This window comes from Hyperoodon ampullatus (genome assembly GCF_949752795.1).
Source record: "Hyperoodon ampullatus genome assembly, chromosome: 7".
Lineage (NCBI taxonomy): Eukaryota > Metazoa > Chordata > Mammalia > Artiodactyla > Ziphiidae > Hyperoodon > Hyperoodon ampullatus.
In genome coordinates, this window is record NC_136920.1 from 61,378,280 (window position 1) to 61,386,128 (window position 7,849).

At 39.8% G+C, this 7,849-nt stretch overlaps 1 pseudogene across 1 annotated transcript; it reads left to right on the forward strand.

Moving 5' to 3' along the window:
- The first annotated feature begins 2,550 nt into the window (after nucleotides 1-2,550).
- On the forward strand, nucleotides 2,551-3,702 carry LOC307056512 (olfactory receptor 52B4-like; annotated as a pseudogene). The gene is made up of 2 exons: nucleotides 2,551-2,641; nucleotides 2,863-3,702. The product of its transcript is annotated as an olfactory receptor 52B4-like (transcript).
- The last annotated feature ends 4,147 nt before the right edge of the window (nucleotides 3,703-7,849 follow it).

A 7,849-nucleotide genomic window follows, 5' to 3' on the forward strand; every position in this document is an offset into this window, starting at 1 on the left:
TCCAGGGTGGAACTGGTGAAGCAGGGTGGGGGATTGTCTTGTGAATTGCATTCCCAGAGAGAGTTCTTTGTTCTGGCATATGTTAGAGGACTGTCAGGCTGGAGGCAGAGGTAAGAGTTGAATAACATTTGGAATCTCCACCTCCCTGAGGAAACTGATTTAATGGGAGGAAAGCCAACATGCTGAATGGAGATAGGCAAAGTTATGACTTAGATAAGTGAGAGTGAGTTTGACTGGGTAAAGACTGTGTGAATTTTGGTGGGTATCTACATGAAGGAAAGTTTAAAAGTGTGTGTGTATGTGTGTGTCTGTGTGTGTGCATGTGCGTTCATGGGGAAGGGCTGTTTGTGTGAATAGGGAAAATGTGTGTTAGTGTGTAAATCATCAAAATTTGTGTGAGCAAATATGTGTTGTGACTGTATAAATGAATGTGTATGATAATATGGTAATATGAATGAAAGTTTGTGTGTTTGTGGATTTGAAGCAGGCAGAGCTGGAATTGAACTCAGGTAGGTCTAAAGCCCATAGGATTTTTCCTCTATTACATTGTCTTACATGTCTCAGACATTCTGGCAAAATAAAAGAATGAGAAGGGAGTGGAGAGGAAGCCAAAGAAAGGTGGTTAGGTAATCAACAAACGAAAGTGGACGTTTCAAAAGCTAATGGAAGCTTTGGCTTTAATAATCTTGGATTCAAATATCAGCTTAGCCTCTAACAGGTTGTTTGACTTTGGGCAGTTGCCTATATGAGATTAGTTTCTTCACGCATGAACTAGTGATACTTTCAATTTCATACGTTTGGTGCAATAATTAGAAATAATAAATATATCTAACAGTAGATATTTAATGGTTGCTATCATCAAATAAAGAAGTATTAATGATAGAAATTGGAGATTACTAGTAATAAGAAATGAAAAGTAATATTATATTTGGCAACTGTGATATGATAGATTATTTTGGAAAAGGAAACTTTAGTGGCATATTTGTGTTATAAGTAAAATGGCATTGGGTAAAGATTACGAGGGTGGCAAGAGAATAGATGAAGAGTGCACATCCCTCCTTTTGTAAAACTGAGGTGAACAGGGGAAGAGACACACTAAGGAGAAGGGGCCAGAAGAAAGGGAGAGTTTGAAATTACCAGAGTGACAGATTAATGCAGAGAAGGTTGGAGTCCAGTGCACCAATGGAGGGCTGAGCCTTGAATGGGAGCGGGAGGGAAAAGATAATTCAAATATAAATTTGTAGGTGGCAGAATGAGGGTGGTTAAGGGAATTAACAACAGGTGACTTTTGTTTTCTCCCTTGGACCAGGAGTCAGGAAATAACAAGCACCTGATGAAGGGGACCAAGGTGGAGTAAGGTAGATGTGATGTGATTCAAAGCATGGTGTGGGTAGCCAAATTCTAGCTCCACCATTTACCAGACCTTGGGTGGGGGGATGACGAACTCTCTAAGCTCTCTTTGCTCTCCATGGGTAAAATGGGAAAATGAGTACAGTTATCTCACATGGTGGTGATTGAGATAATGCACGTGCAGCCCTTAGTGCAGAGCTGCTCCTAAACAATCTCTGTCTCAGTCCTCCAACCTGCCTCTTCCCTTCCCTGCCCTTCTTACACAGTACTGCCAGAGAGAGAGCGACCCAAAATGCAAACTGCACCATGCCATTCTCTCACTACAAACCCTTCAGTGGCTCCAACTGCTTCAACATAAATTCTAAACTCCTTACACTTGTACCCAGAGCCCTCAGAGATGTGGCCCCTACTTCACTGCCTGACATTATTTCCTATCATTTCGTGCCATGTCCTCCAGGCTATCGTAACCCGAATCATGATAATTTTCCTTCAAACTCCATGTCCTTTCAGATCTCTGTGACTTTGTGTTCTCCTCTCCCCTCATGACTTTACTTGGCAAACTCTTACTTATTTTTCAAGGTTCAACTCAGGGTGGCACCTTTAGAAAAACTTTTCTGAACTCCTAGAAAACTTTCCATGTTTCCACAGCCCCTGTGTTTAACATTCTTCTACACTATCTGTATTGTCTAGCTATTTTGTTTAATTGTCTGTCTCCCCTCAAGTAGGTCCTCCAGGAGCCATGGTACATGCTCAGTGTGTTCAGTAAGGTTTGTTAAATTGATAACTCAGTTACCATTTGCCTTTTGAGATGCATATCCCATTCTGATGGTCAAAGTGGAAACTGCAGTGATATTCACAGCTCTCAACTGTTTGTAACAATCTGATGCTAAGATCCTATGGCATTCTAGAGCTGGAACAACTCTCTTACAGATATCTAGTTCAACTTTAGTTTTAAAGTGATAAAAGAGAAACCCAGAGCAGGGAAGTTGTTTTACTGAGATCACATAGCTGGTGAATAGAATGGCAAGGAGTTTTAACCCATGTTTCCTGATTTCCTGACCAGGTCCCTTTCTACTTCTCATTCAGTGAAAAATGATCTGTTTCCACTTCCCCCACTCCAGCCCCATTCACCTTTTTGGAAAGAGAGAAGAGATGACTGCCAAATCCCATATACCAACATCCAAATGACTCATCCCAGGCATGGCAACCCCCAACCACACTGGTGCCAGCCATTCACTCTTCATTCTGCTGGGGATCCCTGGCCTGGAAGACCAGCACATACGGATCTCTTGCCCCTTCTTTATTTCTTTTTTTTTTTTTTTTTCTGTACGCGGGCCTCCCACTGTTGTGGCCTCTCCCGTTGCGGAGCACAGGCTCCGGACGCGCAGGCTCAGCGGCCATGGCTCACGGGCCCAGCCGCTCCGCGGCATGTGGGATCTTCCCGAACCGGGGCATGAACCCGTGTCCCCTGCATCGGCAGGCGGACTCTCAACCACTGCGCCACCAGGGAAGCCCCTTTCTTTATTTCTTACCTTGTTGCTGTCCTTGGGAATAGCCTCCTTGTCTTCATCATCGTCACTGAGTGCAGCCTCCATGAACCCAAATACTTCTTCCTCTGCATGCTGGCTGTGACTGACCTCATCTTGTCCACTACCACTGTGCCCAAAGCCCTGGCCATATTCTGATTCCATGCTGGAGAGATTTCCCTTGATGGCTGTGTCACCCAAATCTTCTTCATCCATGCCACCTTCATTGCTGAGTCAGGAATTCTGTGGGCCATGGCATTTGACAGCTGTGTGGCCATCTGTGACCCACTGCGCTATGTCACAGTGCTCCATTGTGAAGTAATCATAAGGGTTGGTCTGGCTGTGATCCTGAGGATCTTCTCTGTGATACTCCCAGATGTGTTCCTCGTGAAGAGACTACCTTTCTGCCATAGCAATGTGAGCACATGGCTGTTGCTAAATTTGCTTGTGCTGACATTCGTGTCAATGTCTGGTATGGCTTGTCTGCTCTGCTCTCTACTGTAGGGATAGATGCCTTACACATCTTTGTTTCCTATACCTTCATCCTCAATGCAGTCTTCCTCCTCCCTTCCCGAGGAGTTTGGCAAAAGGCCCTAGGCACGTGTGGCTCCCATCTTGGGGTCATTTCCATGTTCAACTTACTGGCATTTTTACCATAATTGCCCAGCAGTTAGGGCATCATGTTCCTGCTTATGCCCACATTCTGCTGGCAAACATCTGCATGTTAGCCCCTCCTATGCTAAACCCCATCATTTATGGGGTCAAGACCAGGCAGATTCAAGAGTGTGTGGTTAGTACTTTGTCTTCACAGTGGAAACACTGCTGAGTTTGTATGACAGGTGATACGTTTATCAACATAGGACCTCACATTTCCTTTGCCTACTTTGTAGAGGTTTATGAACAAAAGGTGGTACTGACTGTGAACAAAGTGATTTGTCATGGCTTTTAAAGATAGAATGCCATGTTATCTTGAGAAGGGTGGTGTTTAGGAAAGAGCACAAGTTGTCGGATCAGAATTAGCTTTGAGTCCTGGGTTCACCAAAAGTGATGTGTTTGACCTGGAGGAAGTTACTTATTCTCTTAGAGACTCTTCATAGCGCATGCATAGGGTTCCAGAAAAATAGAAATATCAAAACCAAACTAAATCATATTAAACAATGAGAATTATTTTCTACAATGAACTTGTCTAGGACATTGAAATTAAAACCTATAGGCAGAATTATATTAATTTAATAATATATACATTTGAGATATCTATATTTATATCTATAAACTTTTATTCTGAATTAGAAAAGGGACCAATGGAACAGAATAAAGAACCCAGAAATAAACACTTGCATATAAGGTCAATTAATCTTTGATAAGGGTGTCAAGAATTCTCAATGAGGAAAGGACAGTCTCTTAATAAATGATGTTAGGAAAACTGGATATTCACATGCAAAAGATTAAAATTGGGCCCTTATCGTACGCCATACACAAAAGTTAACTTGAAGTGGATTAAAGACTTAAATGGAAGTCCTGAAACTATAAAAATCTTGGAATAAAATATAGAGAAACACTTCTTGATATTGGTCTTGGCAATGATTTTCTTGATATCACACCAAAAGTACAGGCAACAAAAGCAAAATAAAGATATGGGACTACATCAAACTAAAAAGCTTCTGCACAGCAAAGCAAACAATCAGTAAAATGAAAAGGCAACTATGGAATGGGAGAAAATATTTGCAAATCATATATCTGATAAGGGGTTAATATCCAAATATATAAGGAAGCCATGAAACTCAGTAGCAAAACTCAATAGCAAAAACCCCACAAAAAACAAAAAACAAATAACCTGACTAAAAAAATAATCAAAAGACCTGATTAGAACTTTTTCAAAGAAGACATACAAATAACCAATAGGAACATGAAGAGATCCTCAACATCATTAATTACCAGGGAAATGTGAGTCAAAACCACAATGAGATATCACCTGAAACCTGTTAGAATGGCTATCATCAAAAAAAAAAAATGAGATAACAAATGTCAACAAGGATATGGAGAAAGGGGAACACTTGTGCACTGTTGGTGGGAATGTAAATTTGTGGAGCTATTATGAAAAACAGTATGGATGTTCCTCAAAAAAGTAAATATAGTACTATCATATGATTCAGAAATTCCACTTCTGGGTATATATCTGAAAACAATGATATCAGTATCTCAAAGAGTTATATGCACCCCCATGTTCACTGCAGCATTATTTACAATAACCAAGACATGGAAACAACCTAAGTGTCCACTGACAAATGAATGGATAAATAAAATGTGATATATATATATATACACACAGACACATATATATACATTTATGTTATTCAGACAGAAAGGAAATCTTGCCATTTGTGACAACATGAATGAACCTTGAAAACATTACATTAAATGAAATAAGTTAAAGATAAATACTGTATGATATCATTTATAAGTGAAATCTAAAAACAAAATCTAAAAACAAAAATCTAAAAACAAAAACAATCTCATAGAAACAGGGAACAGATTGGTAGTTGCCAGAGGTGAGGGGTTGGGAGTAGGGGAAATGGGTAAAGGTGGTCAAAGGTACAAACTTCCAGTTGTAAGATGAATATGTTATAAGGATGTAATGCACAGAATGATGACTATAGCTAACAATACTGTATTGTGTATTTGAAAGTTCCTAAGAGAGTAGATCTTAAAAGTTCTCACCACACACATACACAAATGTAACTATGTGAGATGACAGATGTGTTAACTAACCTTATTGTTGTAATTATTTTGCATATATATGTATATTAAATCATTACATTGAGTACCTTAAACTTACAAAATGTTATATCTCAATAAAGCTGGGAGAAAAAGAAGAAAAATGTGGTACATATACACAATGGAATATTATTCAATCATAAAAAAGGAAATCCTGCTATTTGTGACAACATGAAAAAAACTGGAGTACCTTATACTAAATGAAATAAGCCAGACACAGAAAGACAAAAACAGTATGATTTCTCTTATATGTACAATCCAAAAAAATTGAACTTTGGTAAGCATAAATTCATTTTCTAGGTCTGTGGGTCTGTTTCTGTTTTGTATATGAGTTCAGTTGTATCATTTTCTTTTAAGAGTCCACATATAAATGATATCATATGATATTTGTCTTTGGCTTACTATGATAATCTTGTGTGTGACATGCAGGTGTGTACTTGGATCACTTGTTATTAATTATTGGTGGGGATAAAAGTTGAGATATTATGAAATCTCTATTTAATTCCTTTTGGCGGAGACCCAGGGGATGGCAGTATGTCATCTGTGTAATATACATCTCCAAGTATCAGGGTAACCCAATATGTCAAGGTATTCAGATTTTGAGAAATGAGAATATTTAAGTTTATATCATTATGGCAGTCTCCTCCCACCAGTATATCAATTGAAGGGAAACCCCCCCCACCATCATTTACATTGGTCAAACCCAAGACAGAGACACAGAGAAGCAGAAAAGCTGATATCATACCTTACTCTTCTATTAAAAAATATTTCTCTATGACCCATGTTGGGTATACAGAATCCAACCCTCCCCCAGTACATCCCATTCATAGAGGACTGAGTTCTCCTCCATATTCTCTCCAATGTATCAACCAAGGCACTGGTCGACTTTGCCAACTTACACTGATTTAACTCTGTGATGTTGTCTCTTGCCTGAGGATTCTGTTCTTTTTATCTTTCCATCAAAGTATCTTCTTTCTGTCCAGTGTTAAGATAGACCATTACTCATTCCTAGAAACAACTCCTTTATTCAAAAAGCTCTTTTTAAGGTCACTGACATCTTTGTATAGTATCTAAGTTTTTCATGAAATATTTAGATGTGCTAAGGGCAATCTGAGATTCTATTTAGATACGGAATCAGGGTTCCTAGAAGGATAGTGGCTCTCAGGCAGCCTACTGATGCTCAGGCGTAGAGCTTCATTGTGCCAACCTTAAAAGCTTAAATTCAAGAAAGAGTTTGCTGAAACCAAGTGATACCGTTACCTCTATCCTGGCCTTCACACCAGTAAGGGTTCAACTGGAGAAGGAGAACTAGCAGGAGATAAATATTAAAAGATTTACTTATTTATTGCAAAACATTCACTTATACAACAGTGGGAGCTGGCAAAGCAAGTTGTAAATCTGCAGGGCAGGCTATCAGGAAGGGGAAGCTGGGACTCTTGGGCATGCATTGAAGCTTCTGTTCACAAGTGGAATAGCTTCTTCAGGAAAGCCTCAGATCTGCCCTTAGGGACTTTCATCTGATTGAACATTAGGTCCACCCAGCTTATCTAAGACAGTCTCCCTTATTTAAAGTCAAATGATTATGAACTTTGATGACATCTACAATACCTTCACAGCAACATCTGGATTAGTGTTTGATTGAAAAACTGGGGGCTTATAGCCTAGGCAAGTTGGCATATCAAAACCCATCACACCTGCCATTTATATTGATATGCCCTTTAACCAACCCCACTGACAACAAGATGTGGTTGGGAGATAATAGTGGGAATGGGGGAGCACATCCGGCTGGATATTTAACATGGCAATCTAAGGCATGCATAATTCAGCCTTTATTTTACCTTTTTTTAAAAAATTTGGCTGCACCACGGGGCTTGCGGATCTTAGTTCCCTGACCAGGGATTGAACCCGCACCCTCAGCAGCGAAAGTGCGGAGTCCTAACCACTGGGCCACTAGGGAATTACCTCAGCCTTTATTTTAAAAGTGTGGCTGCTAATGGCTGTTTTTCTATAGGCAGTGGGGAGCCATTCATGATCTGATGAGTGTATGTTGGAAAGATAATCCTAGATGTGTACGAGACAGGAATGATGGGATAGACTGAGGCCCAATTTATTTAGGAAGCCCTTTGCAAGATACATAGTAGGGATCTGACCAAAGGCCTAGAGATGGAGAGGAGAAAACAAAACTCGAATCACATGAG